Source organism: Tachyglossus aculeatus, chromosome 14 (genome assembly GCF_015852505.1).
Source record: "Tachyglossus aculeatus isolate mTacAcu1 chromosome 14, mTacAcu1.pri, whole genome shotgun sequence".
Lineage (NCBI taxonomy): Eukaryota > Metazoa > Chordata > Mammalia > Monotremata > Tachyglossidae > Tachyglossus > Tachyglossus aculeatus.
In genome coordinates, this window is record NC_052079.1 from 28020280 (window position 1) to 28046632 (window position 26353).

The 26353-nt window shown below is 41.0% G+C and overlaps 1 protein-coding gene across 2 annotated transcripts in view; it reads left to right on the plus strand.

Annotated features, from left to right (window-relative positions):
* The first annotated feature begins 448 nt into the window (after positions 1–448).
* SYT1 (synaptotagmin 1) overlaps positions 449–26353 on the plus strand; it is a 675618-nt gene continuing 649713 nt past the window's right edge. For both annotated transcript variants that reach the window (XM_038756587.1, XM_038756588.1), the window contains exon 1: positions 449–757. The gene's annotated coding sequence lies outside the window, so the exon portion shown is untranslated. The remainder of the gene's footprint in view (positions 758–26353) is intronic.

Genomic DNA, 26353 nt, shown 5'->3' on the forward strand with positions numbered 1-26353 from the left:
CCCCCACGAGGCCAACTCGGGGCCGGGGGGGGGGACCCCATCTTGGCCCGCCCAGCATTAGGGGGGCAACAAAGCTTGGGATCGCGCTTGTCCCCCCATCTTCCGAGCTCGCGGTCCAGGGCGGGGGAGAACTAGCCCGAAGCAACTTCGTCGCTGGTGGGCATTCGCGGGACACCCCCTCGCCCCACTTTGCCAGCCCATCCAGCCCTCCATCCCTTTCGCCCCCACCCCCCGAAAGTGGTACCCCATCCGCCCCGGGGACGGAGGGACGCTAACATTTCTGGAACGGGCGAGGATGCTCGCCCACCGGAGCCACCTATTATCGGCGCCCCCTGATTGGCTGCTCGGGACAGCGTGCCCGCCGCTCGACCAATCAGCGGCCGGGGTGGCGGGGGAGGGATACTGAGCTACCGCCTCCTTCACGGGAGGGATTCCTGGAGCAGCTGCAGTGTGGGGATGCTCTGAGCTCAGCACCGGGCGTCTCTCCTTCTCTCGCCGCTCCTTCTTCCCCTCCTGCAGCAACTTGATACCCTCCCGGGTGCGACCCCCCTCCTCCCCCCAACAAGGGTGTAGAGGGGGGGTGGGCAAAGACACCCACCCCCTACACATCCCCACCCACGCACCCCTTTTGTGTGGCTGAGTCCCCTCTAGAGAGCGTGCGTTGTGTGTGTGTGTGTGTATTGTGTGTGCATTTCCTACGACTCTCCCAGGCTTCCACCGAAAGACAGAAGTCGGCTCCACCGGCACCTCTTACCAGGTAAGACTGAAATGTTGAGGTCCGTGCAGCTGATGATGATATTTTGCTTGAGGCTGCCTGCATTGTTGTTTTTTTTTTTCTTTTCTTTTTCGATCACTTGGGTTTTGGGTGGTGGGAGATGGAGGCAGAGAGAGCGAAAGCCCCCGGTGGACTATTGTGAGGAGGATAATGAGAACACATGTAACAGCTGCTAGTCAGTCACTCCCTCCAGGGTCTTTGATTTAATGCCTGGAGTTGATACAGGGCATTCCCCATCTTCTCCCTTCTCCCCTTTCTTCCTTCTTCGCTCCCTCCCTTCCCTTAACGACTCTTCTTCCCCTCCCACACTCAGGATTTCTCTCGGAGAGGATCGCCTCTCGTAACAGGAGAGACGAGGGGTGGAGGGAGGGGAAGGTTTTCATTCTATCTAGTAAAATATAAAATAAACTGTACCGAATGGAGAGGGCTGAGAGCAAAGAGCTTTCAATAGAGTAATCGGATCGTCAAACTCATGCTGTCAGGAAGGGAATCAGTTTGACTTTGTTCCCTGTCTTTACGAGAGGGTCCGTCCTTCACTTGATTTGTTCAGCTGGAGCAACAACAACAAAGCTTCCAGCGGCTTAATTGCTGTTGATTTTAAGTGTCAACCATCTGACTTTTCCTCCTCCATCTGCCCTGTGCAGCTGATCATTCGTCACTGCTCAGCAGTTATCGTGTCTCCACAACTTTCAGTCCCGGAGGGACCAAACGAAATAGTGTGTGTTTGCTTTTCTAGGGGGTCCCTTGGGTGACTTTGATAATCGTGAAATTTGTCATTACAATTTTGAGGGTGGTGGGCTGGGGTTTGATTATGGAAACAGCGTTGTCTTGGGAGAGATGACTAGAAAACTATTCTCATGCATGTAGGGATGGAGAAATCAAATGATTCATTTTATACCAGGACCTTTAAAAAAGACCTAATTTATCCATCCACTAATTGATAGGTTTTTAATTGAGTCACATTTTTAGCCCCAATAACACCTATATTCTTACCCCTTCTTTTCCTCTTATTATCTTAGAAAATACTTGGTACCTTGGTACAATTTTGGCATTCCCCTTAGGTAACGTATGCTGTGGATGACCAAGGCTTCCCCTGTGTTTGAACAAAGTTTAGGGGTGTGACATTAGAAACCGCAATAAGAAAAAGAGGCTTGATTTAATCCTGGAAAAAAAAAACCCATATTTTCAAAACTTGGTCATTAGAAAGAGAAAAACATCACAACGATTTTAAACTCATTGCTGAGTGTATAGTAGGCAAATTAAATGTTCTCATTGGAAGGAGCCTGGATGGCAATTTTAACAATCTGTAATTCAATCATTGCTGATACCAGCTGTCTTTTACAATTATTCATCAGACCCAGCTGAGTGATTTCTGTCAGATGGGAAGTGGTAGAGAGAAATCTCTAGGTAAATGTAACTGGAAAGCTCTCCAAGAGGAGTCCTAAATGAGCTCAAAAAGCACTTGGCCAGAATGTGTAGACAGACGTTAGAATACAAATAAATCTCTTCCTTTGATTGTGAGAAGGCTGTCAAATCTCATTTTCTCTACTTTAATGCTCATTTGTAAGGCTAGAGAGTAGTCTTTCTGTTTAGGTGTTTTTGATATTACATGTTTTAGTGAATTCTGGAAAATACTTCCTAGGTTCTAAGGCCTGTCGTTTTAGATACTCATGTGAATAGTACTGGTGACTACAGCAATGATAACACATTGATTTTTGTGAATATCTGACCTAGTTTGCCGACCATATTATATGCATTTCTCTTTATTGAGAGACAGGTAGTATATCTTCATGAGCAGGAATAACCATACTGAAAAAGAGGTCTCCTTTCCTGCACTGTCTCATTAAGAATCAAGTATCCTGCATTAATGGTCTTTTACACCATTTTAAAAGTACTTCTCATTTTTAGAGGGGTCACCTTTTGAATACAAGGACAAAAGGACCATTCATTTGACTACCTTTTTACATGTGCATCGGGATTAGAATTATAAGTGTAAATTATGCAAAAAGAATTCCCAGAACTAAGTGATTCAGTTTCTAGATATGAATGGGATGACTTTATGTGACTTGTGAAAGAATGTGAAAGTTGAGTTTACGTGAGCAAAGTTCTTTTGGTATATTTTCCTTGAATTTTTGAAGATGATCTCCCCAGATCAATGAGGCCTTTATTTCTCCATTACTCAGAAATGATATACATAATCCATCTCTTTAGTATATATTTAACATTTAATCAATTGTTTGAAGCATGCAACTTAAAAAATGAAAAAAAAATGGAGCCACAGGACAAGCAATTATAGTGTGGGAAACTATTTTACTGCACTTTAAAAGGGGGGAAAATGTTTCAAGGTAGTCATTTCTTATAAAACTCATGCTCTTACCTTTTTAAAAGGATGTCTGAATCACTGTTTGGCACAGATGCCAGTTATACCTCTAAAGTGTTTTATAACAAAATTTGACTACTGAACTATAGCAAAAACTATGATTCCAATTTTATAAGTATGCATGTAGTATAAATTGTAGATCATAGTCACATTATCAATGATAAATAAGTGAATGACTCAATTTAATAAATTTATGGTTTATTTAATCAGAATTGTGAAAGGTTTAACATTTTGTTTATAGATTTTTTTCACGGGCTGGCGTTCATATCAAATATGGAAGAATCTGTAATTTGCTTAATCTTAATTTGCAAAAATAGATCTAGATCGTCAAATTAATGTTTGAATATATGTAGATTAAGATTATGAATATATATTCATATACACACACGTGAATACAGCACTTATTTTAGGGGTCTAAAATAAAATATCTAACTCTCAAGGTAGATTAAAACAGGCTATCAAATTATGATCTGGCAGTTTCATGATCAGTTTATTATACTCATTTAAGCTTTAACTCAAAAGAAGGTTTTGAACCAGACATTCTTAGAGAACTCACCAATAATTAGAAGTCAATGAAATATTTACCCTGTAAATATTTACACTGTAAAGAATAGCATGTTGATATTGTTAGTTTAAAACTGAATTTTACTTTTTTTAAGCAGGAAAGAGACTGGGTTTCTAGATTGAAATTAATTTTGCAATGGCATTTTTAAAGTTATGATCATGCTGAATGTCATATTATTGGAATCAAAGTTAGACTCACTGCTACAGACTTCTCCTTAAACCTGTGAAAGGACTAGCATGAGCTCCTGAAACAATCAATTAAAAACATTTTTGAAGCTATAATGGACAATGAATTCATACTTCCAGAAATATTGTATAGCATATTTTATATGGCATTTTTGCTAAATGTCTACATTTTTAATCTTTCAAAACGTGTCTTTGTAGATGTGGTGGTTCTTCCTCTAGAAGGGTGTGACTTTTTTTTAAGAAAGGCGGGGGGGGGGCGGCAGGGTGCTCCCTACCCAATTTGGGATTCGTGGTGTCCGGTGACTTTACCAAACCTACTTTAGGTTAAAATAAAGGATTTGTCAATTCAAACAAATAATTATTCTAACTAGCATTTTCAGGTTTGCACTATTTAAAAGCTATCTGGGCTAAGCAGGTTTTACTATTTCAGTTTACAACTTAAATATGAATGAAACAAACTGGACACTATTGAGTCTCTTATGAAACTAATGATATTCATATATGGAGCCCAGTCAGTGTCAAGAAGTGGACAAAATCTGTGGGTTTTTTGTGATTATTTGGTTGAAAAGCAAAAAACAGCTGAAGGTAATGCCAATGTACCATCCAAATCTTTCCCTTTACTGAGGATTTATGTGGATGGGGGAAAAGGGTGATTGTATAAGCAGTCGATGCAGAAAATCCTGGGTTAAACCAAATAGATTTAAATGCACGCCTTCTTTGGACATAGTGCATATTGTTGCTTGCTTTTATTATCTGATGCTTTCAAGTGTTTTAATCAATGTTTTAGATAAACTTGTTAATTTTTTCAGGGTGAATTAACTTGGATAGAATCAATTTGGGGGGGTATATGTCTTCCATTTAGATTCTCAAGGGAGATTTTTTTTTATTTTTATTTCATTTAAGAACTCTCAAAAAAACTAAGATAATCTATTTTATTCTATTGAAGATAGACCATAGGCCTTCTTTAGGTTTTTCTCCTGTTTGTCATTTCCACATATTCCCTGGAGCACGTATTTATGTTCAGCAAAAAGCAAAATGTGCTCTGTAGTTCTTTCCATAATACTTTCTGGGTCCCCAGGAAAAATAAATGAAAATGCAGTAAGGTCTAGTACATGTGACTTTAGGCTTACCCTTTGCTATATGAGTTCTTTTGTTTTTGATAATGTAATAGAAAAAACCCTCTCCTGTTAAATAATAAGTTTTTGAAGTTAGGCTTGCATCTCTTTATAAAGTATGTTTTTAGGTTAAAACTAGTATCACTGGGATTAAAGAAAACAATCTTCTTAAAGTTGCTGTTTGATAGAGAAGTGAACAAAAGCCTAAATTTAAAAAATGAGACCATGCACAATTGAAAATAATTTACTTAAGGTTATGAAACAGACAACAATTTCTTGAATCTTAATATTATAAATGTGTTATTTGTTAAACACCTTGTGCTAAGCCTTGTACAAGTGCTGGGATAGATAGAAACTAGTCAGATCACAGTTTGTCTCTGATTTCCAAATACAATTTTTGGGGGGTTCTATGCAAAATATATACCTGAATTTATTGTTTTTAAAGGAATACATTGGCTAAGTCCTTTAGAATTTGAAAGTCCTAATATTTTATTGGACTCATGTACAGGAATAGAAGTAATGAAAATGATTTAGCATACCCAATTCTACAACTGGCAATATGGCAGTAAGTATGAATTGTTACAGCTGAATTCCAAATCATTTCTGTGTTTTAGGACCAGCTTTGGTAAAAGTAAAGAAAGGTGGAGAAATGGGATTCAGGAAAATTCTCAGTGGACATTTTCGTACTGCTTGCAGGACCAAGTCAAGGATGGAAATTATAATTGTGGTATATGAGTGCTTACAATAGGCCTAGCACTGTAGTAAGCCCTGGAGAAGATAGAAGATAATCAGGTTGGACACAGTCCTTGTCTCACATGGGGCTCACAGTCTAAGGAAAGACAACCTCATATCTACTAACTCTGTTGGACTATACTTTTCCAAGATCTTAGTACAGTGCTCTGCTCACAATAGGTGCTCAAACACCACTGTTTGATTGATTTAGTAGGCCATTGTATTGACAGGCCCAAGGCCTTGATTCCTGAATCCTAACACTTGGTGAATTGGTACATTAGTGATTGACAACAAATTCTCCCTTGGCCATTTGCGCAGGATGTAAACAATTACAATTGCCCAGGTAATTTAGATAAACACTTTAAGGTGAGTGGGATTTTTTTTTTCCCTTCCTGGATTTTCTAGTTAATTATTTAACCTTCAGCGTTGCTTTGGCTTTTTAGACCTAACTTCACTATATCTGTTCCTCTAAGGAGTTGTAATAATATCTCTACAGGGCTTTGAGCCACTTAAGAACAAGTGTTCTATCAATAACAGGATTATTTTTGTTCTTGTACCTAAAGGTGAAAATAATTGTTCCTCTTTTCTTATAAACAATGCAGCTGATGAAGAACACGATGGATGTGTATGTTTAAGGATATTTAGAGGTTTGGTTTTTTTTGAAGAGGTGACACACATTTGGACCATAATCAGTGTTTATGAGAAGCCGAGCTAACAATTGTTATATTTAATCACTTAGTATGTGCCAAGGATTGTACTAAGCTTTGGTGTAGGTATGAGGAGCAACATGGCGTCTTGGGAAGAACACAGGTCTGGAGGTGAGAGGACCTGGATTATAATCCTGGCACTTGCTTGCTGAGTGATTTTAGGGAAATCACTTAACTTCTCTGCGTGTTTTCCTATCTGTAAAATTGGGATGTTACTGTCTGTTCTTCCGACTATTTAGACTGTGAGCCCTGTGTGGGATGGGTACTGTGTCCGATCTGCCTATATAATATCTAGTAATTGACTCAAAGTATTTAACAATTACCACTATTATTGTTATAATTGTCACGACATTCAGATTTAAATATTTCTGGTATTGATAACAAGTGGTATTTGTTAAGCCCTTACTTTGTGCTAAGCACTGTGCTAACTGTTGGCATATACATGTTAATTAGGTCGGACACAGTCCCTCGCCTCGTGAGACTCAATCTTAGTGGAAGGGAGAACAGATACTGAATCCCCATTTTACCCGTAAAGGAACTGAGGCACAAAATTTAAGTGACTTGCCCAAGGTCTCATAGGAGGAATGTACAGGTAAGGGATTAGAAGCTAGGTCTAAAAAGAGGATCCATGCTTTTTCCTGCTAACCCCCAGAAAACCTTTTCCTTGTTTGCATAGCTATGCTGGGAGTTAATCCTCATGCATAGCCCCCACTAACTCTTCCAGATCTTTAACACTCTCCCTCCTCCCTGATAACTTTACATATTCCTTTTTTATTTTACCAGTGATCAGGTGTGATTTTTTTCCCCTCCCTCCCACTGTCTTCTTTCTCTTCCTTTCCAGATGTCTCAGGAGATCTCCCAAGTGCTATCCAAGTCTCTCCCGTCTATGCTTCCTTCCTCTCCCCCTCGTCCCCCTCTCCATCCCCCCATCTTACCTCCTTCCCTTCCCCACAGCACCTGTATATATGTATATATGGTTGTACATATTTATTACTCTATTTATTTATTTATTTATTTATTTTACTTGTACATTTCTGTCCTATTAATTTTATTTTGTTGGTATGTTTGGTTCTGTTCTCTGTCTCCCCCTTTTAGACTGTGAGCCCACTGTTGGGTAGGGACTGTCTCTATGTGTTGCCAATTTGTACTTCCCAAGCGCTTAGTACAGTGCTCTGCACATAGTAAGCGCTCAATAAATACGGTTGATTGATTGATATGCCTCTGATCATAAAAATTATTTCTTCCCACACTTCTCCATTACCTTTAATCTCTCACTCTTCACTGGCTCTTTCTCCTCTGCTTTCGAACATGCACAAGTCTCACCTATACTACAATAACCTTTCATAATCAATCAATAGTATCCTCTAGACTGTAAGCTCATTGTGGACAGGGAATGTCTGCTAATTTTCTTATATTGTACTCTTCCAAGCACTTAGTACAGTGCTCTGCACATTTTTAAGTACTCAATAATTACCATTGGATTGATTTCCTGGCTCCTATCACCAAATTGTTTGGAGGGCTACGTACTGCCTTTTACTTCCCTCCTCTCTGCCAACTCTCTTTTTGACCTCAGTCATTAGGTCTTGGCCACATTCTCTCCACTAAGACTGCAGTCTCCAAAGTCACCCCAGACCTCCTTGTAGCTAAGGCACAACTGCCTCTACTCCATCCTAATCCTTTTTGGCTTTCTTCAGTATTGTGGTTTTTTTATGGTATTTGTTGAACACTTCCTTCTTTATTCATTCATTCATTCAATCATATTTATTGAGCGCTTACTGTTTGCAGAGCACTGTACTAAGCTCTTGGGAAGTACAAGTTGGCAACATAGAGACGGTCCCTACCCAACAGTGGGCTCACAGTCTAGAAGGGGGAGACAGAGAACAAAACAAAACATATTAACAAAATAAAATAAATAGAATATGTACACATACAATAGAGTAATAAATACGTACAAGCATATACGTATATACAGGTGCTGTGGTGAAGGAAAGGAGGTAAGGTGGGGGAGTGGAGGAGGGAGGAGGGGGAGAGGAAGGAGGGGGCTCAGACTGGGAAGGCCTCCTGGAGGAGGTGAGCTCTCAGTAGGGCCTTGAAGGGAGGAAGAGAGCTAGCTTGGTGGATGTGGGGAGGGAGGGCATTCCAGGCCAGGGAGATGATGTGGGTCGGGGATCGACGGAGGGGCAGGTGAGAACGAGGCACGGTGAGGAGATTAGCAGCAGAGGAGTGGAGGGTGCAGGCTGGGCTGTAGAAGGAAAGAAGGGAGGTGAGGTAGGAGGGGACGAGGTGATGGAGAGCCTTGAAGCCGAGGGTGAGGAGTTTCTGCCTGATGCGTAGGTTGATTGGTAGCCACTGGAGATTTTTGAGGAGGGGAGTAACATGCCCAGAGCGTTTCTGGACAAAGACAATCTGGTCAGCGGCGTGAAGTATGGATTGAAGTGGGGAGAGACAGGAGGATGGGAGATTGGAGAGGAGGCTGATACAGTGATCCAGACAGGCTAGGATGAGAGCTTGAACGAGCAGGGTAGCGGTTTGGATGGAGAGGAAAGGGCAGGTGAGGCCGGCAGGTTTTGGTGATGGCTTGGATGTGAGGGGTGAACGAGAGAGTGGAGTCAAGGATGACACCAAGGTTGCGGGCTTGTGAGATGGGAAGGATGGTAGTGCCATCAACAGTGATGGGAAAGTCAGGGAGAGGGCAGGGTTTGGGAGGGAAGACAAGGAGTTCAGTCTTGGACATGTTGAGCTTTAGGTGGCGGGCAGACATCCAGATGGCGATGTCCTGAAGGCAGGAGGAGATGCGAGCCTGGAGGGAGGGAGAGAGAGCAGGGGCAGGGATGTAGATTTGGGTGTCATCAGCGTAGAGATGATAGTTGAAGCCATGGAACTCCCAGACACTGTGCTAAGTGCTGGGGTAGATACAATCTAATCAGGTTGGAAACAGTCTAAGTCCCGTGGGACTTAAAGTCTTAATCCCCATTTTTTAGATGAGGGAACTGAGTCACAGAGAAGTGAAGTGACTTGCCTAAGGTCACACAGCAGACATGTGGGGCATCCAGTATTAGAACCCAGGTCCTCTTACTTCAGGCCTATGCTCTTTCCTCTAGGCCAAGCTGTTTTCCACCTGTGCGTTATTTCCAGCATTTAGTAAGTGGCTCCAAACAAAGTAATATTTAGTAAATGCTTATAAAGTGTATGAAGGTAACTCTCAAATCTATCTTCCTCTTGCACCTCCACATGAAACCACAGTACTGTCTGTCAACATTCATATCCCTCCTTATATCCCATTTCCTCTAACACTCTTTCCTTAGTTAATTTCCCAGCACCCCGAGCCATACCAGGCTTTCAGCCAGTTGTAGCCCTTATGAACTTATTTACACCTTGCTTATCAATCATGAATCAAGGGTAGGCTCCTTTTGGATAGAGTATGTGTTACTCTGTGATTCTGTACTTTCCAAGTGCCTTACGTAAAGCACTGCACCACTCAATAAATGATACCTCTACTCTCATCCAATCTGCATTTCATCTTGGTTTCTGGTGGATGTCCTGCCTCTGCCTCAATATTCAATACAGCCCAAACTTAGTTTTGTATCTTCCCGTCTTCTTAGCTTTTACCATCTTCCCCATCTAAGAAGTCTACAATTAGACTGTCACCTTTAATCTTCAGGACACTCACATTCAAACAGCTGCTAGGTCTTGCTGGATCTTTCTCCAAAACATCTTTTTCTTGAGGAAAAAAATCACCTGGTTTAAATACTTATTATATCATACTTAAACTCCTGAATCAGCCTCTCTCCCCTTCAGTCCACACTCCATACTGCTACCAGATCATCTTTCCCCAAATGTCTCTCAACACAAATCTCTCCATTCAAATAATTCCAGTAACTGCTCATTTCCATCCACATCAGATTAAAAGCTCAGGATCAAAAACTTCAAGACCATTCACTGGTTTTCTCCATATGACAGAAGGGAGGTGCTTCTAATTTTTCTTTTTTTTTTTTGGTTTGGTCATTTGGACGTGTTTCTCTTGGCTTACAATGTATGTCATAGATGTGAGCCCCTTGAGGGACAAGGTCTGTGACTAATTCTCACCTGTGCACTTTCTCAGAGCTTAGTACAGAACACCGTGGTGTCCAATAAGTGCTTAATAAATATCATTAATACTATTACTACTACAAGCTGTGGATGATGGTTGATTGAAGTTTAGTGAGGTGGGGAATGGGTAGGGAGGACTCTGGGGAATGTAGGCATTTGCTTATTATAACATCTGTCTCCCGTGATGGACTGAAAGCTCATTATGGACAGGGAATTTGTCTACCAGCTCTTGTTTTCTACCATTCTCTGTACACAGAAAACACTTAATAAATACCATTGAGTGTGTGTGTGTGTGTGTGTGTGTGTGTCTGTGTCTGTGTGATCATTCAATCATTTATTGAGTGCTTACTCTGTGCAGAACACTGTACTAAGAGCTTGGGAAGTACAAGTCGGCAACATATAGAAACAGTCTCTACCCAACAATCGGTTTCATTCCCTTCTCCCCATCCTTTTCTGCCTTTCTCCACTTTTCTTCTAATCTGTCTAATGGAGGAGATGGTGGAGGAGAAAAGTGGAGGGGGTGGGAAGGAAGGAGAAATAGTTGTCATTAGTGAAGACCCTGGGGTGCTTGGGTAGCAACAGCAGGTCAGTCCATTCATTCATTTAATCATATTTATTGAATGCTTACTATGTGCATAGCAATGTAGTAAACACTTGGGAGAATGCACTATAAGAACAAAAGACACATTCCTGTCCACAGTGAGCTCACAGTCTAGAGGTGGGAGACAGATATTAATATAAATAAATTGCAGATATAGACAGAAGTATAGATATGTGCTGTGGGGACAGGAGGGAGGATGAATGAAGGAGAAAGTCAGAGCAGCACAGAAGGGAATGGGAGGAGAGGAGAACTTAGCCAGGGAAGGCTTCTTGGAAGAGAAGTTAGTTGTATTGAGTGCTTACTGCATGCAGAGCACTGTACTAAGCACTGACTTGCTGACACACTGCATCATTTGAGAAGGGAAAGAGGAGAGAGGTAAATGATCTGAGGCTGACACCTCGTGAGTGTTTGCGTCACCCATGAGGCCCCAGCCTGGTTATTTGAGTCACTTCCTGACAGCCAACCCTAAAGTGTTATTTCCTGCTCAATCAATAACATTGATTTTTGTATCTTCGGTGAGCAGAGTACTGTACTAAACACTTGGGAGAGTGTTAACAGAGTTAGGTAGACATATGCTCTGCCTGCAAGGATCTTACAGTCTAGAGGGGGAAACAGGCATGAGGATTCACACTACTTCTGTCCTTGTCCACCTGGAGCCTAGAGGCAGGGTGAATTCATTTTTCTCTAATATGTTAGCATGAGACACCAAATAGTTAACCAGCTAACTTCTTCCCTCATCCTATCTGGTCCAAACATACTTGAAAGCTAAATGTCTAAGGCTTTATTTAAAGCCTTGGCATTAAAAAAATAATTTAGGGAATATATATTGCTTATTTCCAGTATTTTGACTATTTCATTGCAGATTAGCACCATTGTCCTTTCCTCATATTTCTTTAATAATGCTAGCAGATTTTGTAAATGTTTGGTCAGGGGAAGTTGGATTCATTTATTCCTGCTTTCTCGTTCTCCAGGAGCACAGTTCCAAAGTACGTCACTATCATCATCATCGGCATTTATCAAGTGCTTGCTTTGTGCAGAGCACTGAACTAAACCCTTGGGAGAGGACAATATACTTGCAGGGTGTTATGATATGTAGGATAAATTCCTGGGGAAACAGGAAACTGTAGTGGGGGTACAAAGTTAAATGAAGGGTGGGGGAGAGCCCGGAGAATAAACCAAATATTGACATATATCGAGCTAAGCACTGTTTGCAGAGCTCTCTATTGGGAGCATTCACTGAAAGTTTGTAACAATGCCTGCCCTCAGGTGATAAGTACTTCAAAGCAAGTTATTAAGCAAATGTTCAGCAATCATCAATCTACCAACACTATTGAACTCTCCCGAGTCCTTAGAGTGCTCTGCACACAGTAAGTGCTAGATAAATATTATTGGTTGATTTTTAGTAGCAATAAATGATTATAATCGCCATTCTAACCGAAAGTACAATTGATCCTGGAGTCAATGGGGATGTGTGGTTCTCCCTTCCATGAGAACCTGTTTCTTTGTTTCTTGTATTGACTAGGCCCATAGGAAATGCAAGGAATTGAGTGATTGCCTGAGTGTAGTTGTTCAATGCAAATTATACCCAAACAGGTGTTCAAACTCCTCTTTTGTGGTGTAACAGGCAGGTGTATTAATTGGCTTTGAGCCAAATGACAGAAGTCCTGCCAGCTATTGTTGGAGGCTCTTTTCTTCTCAAACTTGCTTTATCTCCTTATAACCAGGATGGGGAAAAAAAGGGAAAGTTTTGGTTGTGTCTCTCCCCTCCCTACGAGAATCGACAGCCTGCTATGTTTTGTGAGAAAGCATTCACGCTACGCAAAATCCTCGGGCAGGATAGGGATGCATAGAATACATGAACCAGAGTTTTCTATAATAGTAATGACTGTGACATTTAAGTATTTGCAATATGTCAAGCACTGTGTTAAAATGCTGAGGTGAAAGATAATCAGATCAAACACATGGAGCTCACAGTTGAAGGGATATGAGGATGGGTAATTAATAGCCATTAAACAGATGAGGAGGCTGAAGCACAAAAGTGTTAGGTGACTTCACCAAGGCTCCCCTGCAGGTGTCTGGGGCAGATACCAGTCCAGTGCTTTTTTCATGTGGCTTGTCCTTTGAGAAGCAGCATGGTTATATGGAAAAAGTATGAGCATGGGTGTCATTCAGTCAGTCACATTTATTGAGTGCTTACTGTGTGCAGAACACTGTATTGGGATACTACAATACAACAATAAATGGACACATTCCCGGCCCACAAGTGTCAGAGGACTTGGGTTCTAATCCTGCCTCTGCTGCTTGTCTACTGTGTGACTCGATTTGTATCCACCCCAGTGCTTAGTATAGTGCCTGGCACATGGTAAGCACTTAACAAATATAGTTATTATTATCAGCCCCTAAACCAGACACACAGGCTGAATTTCCCTAATTTCCCTACTTCTACGCCCTTCTGCATTGCTCTTGCACTTGGATCCGTTTGCTTTATTCACCCCATCCCCGCTTATGTACATAGTTAAAATTTATTTTGTTGCCTGTCTCCCCTCTAGACTGTATGTTATTTGTGGGTGGGGAACTTGTCTGCCAACTCTGTTATATCGTACCCTCCCAAGTGCTTAGCACAGTGCTCTGCACACAGTAAGCACTCAATCAATAAAAACGATTGATTTAAGAACATTTCTCATGCTGAAATAACAGAGGGAAATAGTATGGTCCATTGGAGAGGACTAGGGATGGAAGACAAGATAAATAAACTGCTGAATATTCAGTGTAAACGTGATGAATCAGATCCTTGCAGGCATGATAAAGCTTGTCTACTTCATTTTTTTTCCTGAAGCATTCTGACTCTCTCTAAAGTCAAAATGTATTTTTCTGAGTTTTGAAGAGCTCCTGATTTCTCTCAGCCATTTGAGTCTTTGTTAAGCAAGTGTCATACCCTTCACTGAAAAGTTAACAATTAGTGGTATTTACTGAGTGTTTACTGTGTGCCTAAGACTGTACTGCACTGTATGGAAGCAGTGTTGCCTAGTGGATAGAGCACAGGCCAGGGAGTGAGGAGGTCATTGATTCTAATACTGGCTCCCCCACTTGTTTGCTGTGTGACCTGTGCCAGTCGCTTAACTTCTCTGTGCCTCAGTTGCCTTATCCATAAAATAGGGATTGAGGCTTCTTCCCCTTTCATTCCGTGGAAACCACTCTCTCCATTGTTACCAAGGGCCTAGCAGATTAAATCTAAGGCACTCTATCCGTACTATTCCTCCTTGACATCGTGGCTGCTTCTGACTCCCTGGATCACTTTTTCTTCTGGAGACACTGTTAAACCTCTGCTTCTTGTTCACTTGTCCTCTCCTGATTCTCCTCCCCCTTCAGTGTTAACTCCTCAGCCTCTTTTGCTGGCTCTTCCTTTTCTCCTCTTCCTCCCACTCCCTAACTGTAGTTCTCCCTCAAAGCTCAGTCCAGCTTCCCCTTCTAGCCTCAACCTACACCCACTCCTTTAGGGATCTCATTTGATCTCTCATGAATTTGAGAGTGCCTGATCTGAATGTATTGTAGCTACCTCAGCATTTAGCATGGTGTTTGGCACATGGTAAGTGCTTAACAAATATCTCTTGGGGAGAAGCTCAGCATCCATAGAATCATCTTCAAAAATATCTCCTATGTCTGGGGTCTGACAAATGTGGAAAAATTAATTGGTGTCTGTTCTGACCTATTAGCAGCAGGCCTGAGTCTTGATGTTTGGGGAAAAAATGGACTGATCAATCTATTCATTCATTCATTAATTCAATCGTATTTATTGAGCACTTACGGTGTGCAGAGCACCATACTAAGCGCTTGGGAAGTACAAGTCGGCAACATATAGAGACGGTCCCTACTCAACAACGGGCTCACAGTCTAGAAGGAGGAGATAGACAACAAAACAAAACATGCAGACAGGTGTCAAAATCATCAGAACAAATAGAATTATAGCTATATGCACATCATTAACAAAACAAATAGAATAGTAAATATGTACAAGTAAAATAGAGTAATAGATCTGTACAAATATATACAAGTGCTGTGGAGAGGGGAAGGAGGTAGGGCAGGGGGGATGGGGAGGAGGAGAGGAAAAAGGGGGCTCAGTCTGGGAAGACCTCCTAGAGTAAGTGAGTTCTCAGCAGGGTAAGTGACCTTGTCAGTGTGAAACTGTGGGTAAGAGCTTCTGGAGGAGGTAGCTTTGTCTCTCCCAGCTGCTATTTGGGTACTGGAATAGATACAATATATTTAGATCAGACACACAGGTGCTGATGGTGGCATAAATAAGTGCAGGTATGTAAGAGATGGCTGAAGGGCGTATAAGATAATGCTTTCCAATCCATCAGTCTAATGGTTTGAAATTCAGATGGTCTTATGATTCTTCTCTTCCTGCCAAACTCCCTGGCATCTCATTACCAATTCTCAACTTCTTCTGAGGCCATGGGTTCTCTTTCTCTTGAAAGGAAAATAAGGTTCTTTGAATTGTACGTGCTTAAGTCAAAACCATCACTTTTATCACAGTTGTGGATTTTCCAAATTTAATTTCCTTTTGTAGTCTTCATTTGATTCTATCCTACAAAGTAATTTAGATTTCAAAGCACAAGTAAATAAACCATGAAAACATAATGAAACACATCATCTTGTGCCAATCATCATTTAGACAACACAGGTCTCAAAGCTTTAACAGGAAATTATTTTTCTTATATCTAGTTTCATATCCAGGTTTCAAGAACTCAGTGAGCCAGAGGCTTCTCAGTGCCTTAAGTTAGTCCCTGAAGGTTGTTAGGGGCTCAGGGAGTAGCCAGTAATAATAATAATTGTGGTATTTGTTAAGCAACTTACTATGTGCCAGGCACTGTTCTAAGTGCTGGGATAGACAGTAAACAAGTTGGACACAGTCCTAGTCATTCATTCAGTTGTATTTATTAAATGCTTACTGTGTGTAGAGCGCTGTGCTACACTTTTGGGAGAATACAATACCGCAATAAACACACACATTCTCTGTCCACCACGAGCTTACAGTCTCGAAAGGAACTCAGTCTTAATCTCCATTTTAGAGATGAGGTAACCGAGGCACAGAGAAGTTAAGTAATTTGCCCAAGGTCACACAGCAGACAAATGGCAGAGGCGGGACTACAGCCTGGGATCCTCTGAGTCCCAGGCCCATTCTCTATCTCCTAGGATGTGCTGCAGTAACTCCCATAACTATTTAGCACACCATCTTCTTTCCAAAATCCTCACTCTATCTTCTTTACTTGTAGTTTTAAATCTATTGCCTAAACTTGGGTTTTCTTCTTGTCACATCCAGTCTATTTCAGTGTTCCTCCTGTTATGTTTCTAGGACAAGGTCCTAAGCACCTCTTATTACTGCAACAGTTTCTATCACTCAGTCAATCAATGGTATTGATGGTATCTACCATGCTTTTTACATTTCCCATCAACTGCTCTACTCATGTCATTTAATCCTATTCATCATATAGAGTGTAGCGGAGTCTGATTTGTCCTAAACTATCCAATTATGGGAAGCAAACTGGCATAGTGGATGGAGCATGGGCCTGGGAGTTAGAAGGTCATGGGTTCTAATCCCATTTCCACCACTTGTATGCTGTGTGACCTTGGGCAAATCACTTCAATTCTCTTGGCCTCAGTTACCACATCTGTAAAATGGAGATTGAGACTGTGAGCCCCACATGGGTCAGGGACTATTCCAACCCGATTTGCTTTTATCCACCACAGTGCTTAGTACAGTGTCTAGCACATAGTAAACACTTAACAAATACCATTATAATGTTATAATAATAATGATAGTAATAATAATAATCCCCTCCCCAGAAGCCTATTGCATTTTGTAGTGGGAATACAAAGCATTCTCTGGAAGTTCCGTCCACTCTAGTACCTTTGATCTTTGCTACACATCACACAAATTTAGGCATTGGGTTCCAGGGTGACTAACCTTGACTGACTTTTCAGGTCAAGGCAGATTATAGTATCTCATATATTCTCATGATGTCCCAGTATGGTTCTCCCATTGGCCTGGGAATGTAAACTGATTCACAGGCCAGGTCTGATCCATGGGGCCATCTTCCTCCAACTTCAGACATATCTCCCAGAAAAAGAATAATCTGGCCTCAGGCTGAGGAAGGACAGAAGAGATTGATTTGATCCCAATGTGGAAATGTCAGAAGTATGAGGATAATTTTCCATCCTTTTCCAAGTAAACTTCGAGTAAAATCATATCCAGCCAGTACACTTTGGCCAATAGAAATGGATCTACAGTTGGATCAAAATAGCTGGGAACTGAGGACCTGATATGCATCTTAAATTCAAGACTGGCAAAACCTCTGCCATTTCTCTAGGAGTCATTTGCACACCTCAAGGAATGCACAGCGAAGCAGCAACTAGGGAGAGTCAGAATAGACAATAGGTTTGGAAGAAGGTCAACTGAAGATGTTGGATAGAGCACAGGCCTAGGAGTCAGAGAGAACTGGGTTTTAATCCCAGCCCTGGATCATGTCTGCTGTGTGACCTTGGTCACTTAACGTCTCTGTGCCTGTTACCTCATCTGTGAAATGGGGATTAAAATTGAGAGTTCCATGTAGGACAGAAACTGTGTACAACCTGATTTCCTCATATCCACCCCAACGCTTAGAACAGTGCCTCGTACCTAGTAAGCACTTAACAAATACCACATTTATAATTACAGTACTACTACTACTACTACTACTAATAGTGGTATTTGTTAGGCGCTTACTATGTGCAGAGCACTGTTCTAAGTGCTGGGGTAGATCCAAGGTTAACAGGTTGTCCCATGTGGGGCTCAGAGTCTTCATCCCCATTTTACAGATGCATTTAACTGAGGCCCAGAGAAGTTGTGACTTGCCCAAAGTCACACAGCTGAGAAGTGGTGGAGAGGGCTTCGAACCCATGACCTCTGACTCCCAAGCCTTGGCTCTTTCCACTACGCCACACTGCTTCTCATGCTGCTTCTGCTGCTACTATTGTTGGACTCAAGCGTCTGTGTGCCAGATTACCACCTTGGCTATGTAGCAACCCTAATGCTTGATTAAAAAGTCATCTGTGATGCAAATCTACACACCTTTCCACTCTGAATACCTTGAAATGTAACATTGCAAATTAATGACCATATGGTTAGTTTGAACTTGTAGTGAGAGTATGAGCCTCTACAATGGGTAGGTGGCATTATTATAATCAAGAAGGTAAGGACTGACTGCTTAAATAAACAATTTTAATTTTTCAAAGCTGAATGTGTGATTGCCTTATTTGAATCTGAAATGTCTGTTTTTGAAATTCCCTGCGGCCTGTCAAGAAATAGCAGACTCTGCTTGCTAGGGATTTGGAATTCCTAGTTTTTGAGGCATAGTTAAAGTTGAGAAAAGTAACTAGTTTATTCATGAATTCCTGTCCTGTAACGGAAAGGTTATAGGCAGAGTTTTCAGTTTTGGATGAATAAACTCCCATTTTGTTGAACTTAAGTTCAGCACATTAAATTCTTTGGAAACTTTATTGGAAATTGTTCAAATGATTTCTGCCAACGTGACTTTTCCATCATGGCATCACAGTTCTTTAAATGGGAACAGACTGTGATCTTTCAGCCTTTGAGTGTGAAAACACGTTTTCAGAATAGGTCTGGGGGGGAAAAAATAAAGCATGAAAAGAATCCTGTTATCCTAAGAAAAAAACATTGAGGGTGAAAAAAATTCAAAAAGATTGTGGAGACAATGATTTTTATTTGAAGACTTTTTAAGTTTCCTTTTAACTTGAGACTTGTACTATTGGAATATTCTAGGGCAGAATGGCTATTGAGAAATCTCTACAATTGCTTGAAAGTGATAAAATGTTTAGTGTACCCAGAAAGAAAAGTACAGCACATGCAAAACAAAATGCAGTTAAGTGGTCATCCATTTAGCTGTTGTTTACTCCTGAAATTTCTCATTTGTCTTCATCTTTGTTTGGACTAGCAGTTAAATGAGGATTCAGAGGATAAATGAACTTTCATAATCCAGTAATCAGCTATGCAGGAGCAGGTCTGAAATCTTTGTTTTCTGGAAACAAGGAAATTCTTGGGTTTATTAATTTTTTTAAATGTATCCTACCTATTTTTCCTCCAATTGATAACACTAAAGTGCACTATAGCCATTATTTTTATCATCCCCAGAGGGAAATAGTGTTAAAGTAAACTGTGCTAAAACAGAAATTCATTTTCTTTAATTGATAATATTATAAATGTTCCTTCTCACCTTTTATTAAATTGTAATAAAGAAGATTTGTAGAAATGTTAATTATTTCCTCCACTGGTTTGATCATATTGTTCTAATTTACTTTTAATACTCTTTCTTCAGTCTGAATCTTTAAATGACTGAGTAAAACACTTAAAATCACTTAGAGAAGCAGCGTGGCTGAGTGGAAAGAGCCTGGGCTTGTGAGTCAGAGGTCATGGGTTCTAATCCCAGCTCCGCCACTTCTCAACTGTGTGACTCGGGGCAAGTCACTTAACTTCTCTGTGCCTGTTACATCATCTGTAAAATGGGGATTAAGACTGTGAGCCACACGTGGGACAACCTGATCACCTTGTAACCCCCCCATTGCTTAGAACAGTGCTTTGCACATAATAAGCACTTAACAAATGCCATTATTATTATTATTAATAATAAAATCAGCTTATCTTTCCAGTAGTATCTTATTATTTTTTTCTATTTTTTTTCTATCCTCCCTACACAGTGCCCAGAACTGGACCCAACCTTGATCATTTCATAATATAGTGGACGTATAGTCCATCACCAATCCATCAATGATATTCATTGAGCACTTACTATGTGCAGAGCACTGTAGAAAGCACCTAGCAGTTAATACACTGCTGTGTAAGATGTAATTGCTCAATAAATACAACTGAATGAATGACTGAATTGATCGATTGCATTAGAGTTGTTAGACAAGATCCCTGCCTTCAAGGAGCTTACGGTCTATGAACTATAACTTAAATTCCCGCATCCCTCATAGAGTACAGTTTCTGTTCCTGTATTTGCCAGTCAATCGTATTTATTGAGTGCTTACTCTGTGCAGAGTACTGTACTCAGCACTTGGGAGAGTACGGTATAACAATAAATAGACACATTGACTGCCCGCAATGAGCTTGCATTCTAGCTTATAGTAGGTTTGTGCTTTGGAAAGATGTTGGTGGAAATCCAGGCATCAAGAGGAAATTGTCCACTTCAAATTGATCTTTAACTGCATTCAACAATGATATTTCCCTCTCGTCAACATCCAGGGCCACTACCCCATCTAATATTCCAGACCTTGAGCGTTCACCTGAAATTCCCAGTGCCCTCATTGACCCCCATTCTCATTCTTCACAAAGAACTTGCCAGGTACTTGGTTGACAAAGTTTAAACCATTAGATGTGAGCTCCTCCAAATCTCCCTCCCATTCCATATTCACTCTCCTCCTCTTCTCTGCCAACTCCCAAGAGATCTCCTGTTTGCTTTGAAAGCAACCCTCTTATCCTGTACCACCTATCTCATCCATTCCAATGATCTAAAACTGCTTACACCCACTCTCCCTGACTTCCCTCTTCAACCAGTCATTCTTCAATTATTCCTTCCCTCCTCCAAATTCATCTACTTCTGTTATTCCAGCCTCTCTATGCCCTAGTGTACCATCCAGCTATCGCCCTAGCCTCTCTTGTCACATTGCTATCTATACTCTTAAATCAATCAATCGTATTTATTGAGTGCTTACTGTGTGCAGAGCACTGTACTAAGCGCTTGGGAAGTACAAGTTGGCAACATATAGGGACAGTCCCTACCCAACAGTGGGCTCACAGTCTAAAAGGGGGAGACAGAGAATAAAACCAAACATACTAACAAGACACCCACTGCTTCCATTTCTTCCCCAACTCGGTTGTTGACTCTCCGGGGTCAGTCTGCCTGCTGACCTCCAGCCAGACTCTCACCTTATTTCACCTTCTTGCCAAATCTACTAGCCTCTAGTTTGTTCTAAACCTCCTTGTCCTCTCAGCTGTCTTTAATGACTCAGACCACAGACTCTTCTGGAAACTCTACCTGACCTTGTTTTTTTTCTGACAGAGTTGTTTCCTGGTTCTCCTCTTAATTTTTCAGACCAATTCTTCTCTCTGTCTTTAGAAGTTTTTCTTCTTCTCCCTATCTGTTGGTGTTTCTTAAGGCTCAGGTCTGAGTTGCCTTCTCAATATGCACTCATTTCCTCTTTTTATCATATTCGTTAAGCACTTGTTGTGTACCAGGCACTCTACTAAGTGCTGGGGTAGATATAAGCTAATCAGGTTGGACACAGTCTACATGGAGCTCACAGTTTTAATCTCCATTTTACAGATGAGATGACTGAGGCACAGAGAAGTGAAGTGACTTGTCCAAGGTCACACAGCAGTCAAGTGGAAAAGGTGTGACTAGTACCAGGTCCTTTGGCTCCCAGGCCTATGCTTTTTCCTCTAGACCATACTGCTTCCCATTCCCTCATTCTCCTGCGGATTCCAGCCACTCCCAAAGTTTCAACTACAAGCTCTATGTAGAAGAGTCCCAAATCTCTCTCTCTAAGTATCCCTGGAATCTTGGCATGACCATCTGCTTTCAAGTCATTTCTAAATTAAACGTGCTGCCCATATGTCAGTATGTCAAGCTCAAGCTCAATATGTCTAGATCTGAACTCTTCATCTTCCCTGTCAAATGCTTCCCTTCATCTCACTTTCTCATTGGTTGACATCACCACCATGCCCCTCGCCTCTCAAGCCTGCAGCCTTGACTGCCCCATCACACTCTCTCAACCCCCCATGTTTGGTCCGTTACCAAATCCAGTGGGTTCTTTCTTAGCAACACTTTCAGAATCAATCCCTTCCACATTTCCCGTATCGTGACTTGACTAATCTCACTGTTGATCACCCTGTCTTGAATCTCTGCTTGTTCCAGTCCCCTGCTTCTTGGATTGCTTTTTCTAAAATGTCATATTGAACAAGGCTTTCCACTCAACAATCTTTAATAGTTACCCACTCCTCTCTGCCTAAAGCAAAATTCCTGACCAAAGACTTTAAAAGCACTCTACCATCTCTATCCCTCCCTCCCACTTATCCAATTTCTTCAACTACAGCTCACAATCTTTGCTCCTCTCAAGCTTAGTCACTGTGTCTCCTCATTCCTTCTGTCCCTGGCCTCTAGCTTATACCCTCCCTGATGGTTGGAACTACTTCCCCCTCCATGTCTGACAGACCAAAGTCCCGAAATGGTCAAAATCCTTCTCCACAATCCCACATCGTCTAGTAGGCTTTCCCCCAAACTATAATTTTCCCACCTTGTACCCCTCACCAACCACCTCAGTCCCATCTCAACATTGAAGGTAGCACATTCCCCAAACGTTCATGAACTTTTTTTGCATACTGAATTATGCCTCCTGTTTGTAATTTGCCTGTCTACTTGCTAGACTTTAACCTCCTTGAGGGCAGAGATCATGTATAATTCTTTTGTACTTTCCAACACATTTAGTATTGTGCTCTGCTTAAAGAAGGCCCTCAGTAAATGCTAATGATTGATGTATGCGGTTTTGACTTTGTCCTAGTATTTTGTTTAAGAACAATTTCCCTCCCTTCCTGAATCCCTGTTTTTACCCTAATTATTCCACCTGGAGCTTATTTATATTTTAATTTTAATTCTAAATTGAGTTTTTCATTGAAGGAAACTAAATTGGCCTGGCATGTTCTATTCTTCAGAGAACCAGTTTTTATGGTACTTAAGTGTTTACTATGTGCCAAGCAGTGTATTGAGCACTGGGATAGTTACAATGATGATGATATTTGTTAAGTGCTGACTATGTGCCTAGCAATGTTCTAAGCACTGGTGTAGATACAAGGTAATCAGGTTGTCCCACCTGGGGCTATAGTCTTAATCTCCATTTTTACAGATGAGGTAACTGAGGCACAGAGAAGTTAAGTGACTTATCCAAGGTCACAAAGCAGACAAGTGGCTGAGCTGTGATTAGAAACCACGACCTCTGACTCCCAAACCCAGGCTCATTCCACTAAGCCACACTGCTTCTCTCTCTGGTTGGACAAAGTCCCTGCCCCAAGGTCTAGGTAAGAGGAAAAGGGGCTTTCCTATCACAAAGGGGTGTGAATTTGAGAAAATTCATGTTCCTGGGAAAAACTGTGTTAGAAGAATCACTGATTCTGTAGAAATTAAACAGCATCGCTCAGTGAATTGAACACAGGCCTGGGAGTTGGAAGGACTTGGGTTCTAATCCCAGCACCACAGCTTGTCTGCTGTGTGACATTGGGCTAGTCACTTACCTTCTCTGTGCCTCAATTACCTCATCTGTAAAATGGGGATTAAGACTGTGAGCCCCATGTGGGACAGGTACTGTGTCCAATCTGATTAGCTTGTATCTACCCAACACTTAATACTGTGCTGAACAAATACCATTAAAAACAAAAATATGGGCTAGAGGGGCATGCAGCCTGGCATTCTCCATTATGAACATCTATATTATGCAGCACCTCTGCAACTTTTTATCATTTTAATGTATTAAATACTCAAAAGTTGCAGGAGCACAAAGAAGCAAAGTACTATATAACACAGTAAGGCTGAAGCAGAGGTTTGGAAATGTAGCATTATTATTCCTTGGGATGTTGTAACAATTGCTGGTATTTGCTGCGTGCTTACTATGGGCAGAGCACTGTACTAAGGATTTAGGAGAGTACAATACAAAAGAATTAGCAGACACAAACATATGACACACTGCCTCTTCCTAGTCCACTTCTTCTTAACACCAATTTGCAGGTCATGTTACACCACATCTGATGTATGTTGTAGGGAGAACATTTCCTAATCATTCCATAGAGCTATAGTTAAATGATGTAATGAAAACATGTGTTATAGCAGACCTGTGTGTGTCTCAGTATTGTTAGAGGTGATTGAGAATGATTACTATGTTGCTCTAATTTTCTTAAACACAGATTTCAAGGTAATCATTTAAAATCAGCACCGTCTTTTTTTCCCTCTTCCTTAAGTGGCCATAACATTTGCCATTTTTCAATTCTTTGTAACTTTTGCTTAGAGACTCTGATACCACCACCACTTAAATACCACTGACCGTGTTTGAGTGTACCCTGATGATCTGAAAACATACTCTTTTTAAAAATACTCCAACTATCCTTTTCCATTGTTGCTCTTATTAAATGACATTTCATTCATTGATTAATTCAATCATATTTATTGAGTGATTACTGTGTGCAAAGCACTGTACTAAGTGCTTAAGAGAGTATAATATAACAATACACATTCCCTGCCCATAATTAGCTCATAGTCTGGAGGGGGAGACAGACATTAACATACATAAGTAAATAAATAAATTACGGATATATTCAGAATTTACAGTTATAAACATATACATTGGCACTGATGAACTGATTATGGTTGATCTTCCAAATTTTCACATTCCTTTGCCGTCAGCTTTACCTCCCAGTTTGAGCAGAATAACCTTTGCTTGGCCCTCACATCTTATTGAATAACTTTTTAATCAATTTTTTAGATATTTTTTTCCTTTCAAATTAGATCTCCTGTGTCTCTCCAGCATTTCTGATCTTGTCAATACAGAATCATTTTTAGCTTTGCTCTTGATTATTTGACTTGATTTCCATTTTCTGTTTTGTCCCATTTCCACTTAAGATCTCTGTCTAGATTCATTCATTCATTCAATCATATTTATTGAGCACTTACTGCGTGCAGAGCACTGAACAAAGCTCTTGGAAGCAGTATGGCTCAATGGAAAGAGCATGGGCTGTGGACTCAGAGGTCATGGGTTCAAATTCCTGCTCCACCACTTGTCAGCTGTGTGACTTTGGGTAAGTCACTTAACTTCTCCGGGCCTCAGTTCCCTCATCTGTAAAATGGGGATTAAGACTATGAGCCCCCGTGGGACAACCTGATCACCTTGTAACTTCCCCAGCACTTAGAATAGTGCTTTGCACACAGTAAGTGTTTAATAAATGCCACTATTACTATTGGAAAGCACAATTCAGCAATAGAGACGATCCCTGCCCACAGTGGGCTTACAGTCTAGAGATCTGTACGAGCCCTATTAATGTCTTATTGCACTTTTTGCTGCTTGCTTGTAAAACTGTATGTTTTCACTTCCTTGACACCTAGGCTTCCTTCTCATGTGACTTCCATATTAATGATCTAAGTCAGTTGAACTCCAGAAAACAAAATTAAATTTTCTTGATCTGTCTGAGTTCTCTTTTCTTCTAAGAGCTCAAATGCAATTATAGTGTGAACCCTAATTCTTTCAATTACCTTTGGATCCTACTAATGAGGTTTGATGCTTTCACCCACCTTTTGTTCCTCTTGTTAGTCATAATGGATGAAATCATTATTCAGTAGCTCTGACAAACCAAATGCCAGTATTGGTGACTGTTGGATATAGAACTTGGGTTCGTATTTATTTATTTTTAAATATTTTTTAAAATTTTTCATTTAAGCACTTTACGATGTGACAGGAACTTTACTAATTGACAGGGCATATGGAAAATATGCATATCTAGACTGTGAGCCCATTGTTGGGTAGGGACTGTCTCTATATGTTGCCAACTTGTACTTCGCAAGTGCTTAGTACAGTGCTCTGCACACAGTAAATGCTCAATAAATATGATTGAATAAGCAGATGGGATACAGACCCTGTCCCATGTGGGGTCCACAGTCTTTATTCCCATTTTACAGATTTGGTAGCTGAAGTACAGGGAAGTTAAGTGACTTGCCCAAGGTCTTAGAGCAGGTAAGTGGTGGAGCTGGGATTAGATTTCATGATATGCTTATTTCAATGAATGCTCTATTCATTTCTCTTTCAATGAATGCTACAACAATTATTTTACCTGGATATTTGTTTTACGATGAGAAACTACCATGTGAATTTTTTTCAGTAGCTTCAAAATCCACCATCCCATCCCGAGAAGCAGCGTGGCTCAGTGGAAAGAGCCTGGGCTTTGGAGTCAGAGGTTCAAATCCCATCTCCACACAGTCAGCTGTGTGACTTTGGGCAAGTCACTTAACTTCTCTGTGCCTCAGTTACCTCAACTGTAAAAGGGGATTAAGACTGTGAGCCCCCCATGGGACAACCTGATCACCTTGTATCTCCCCCAGTGCTTAGAACAGTGTT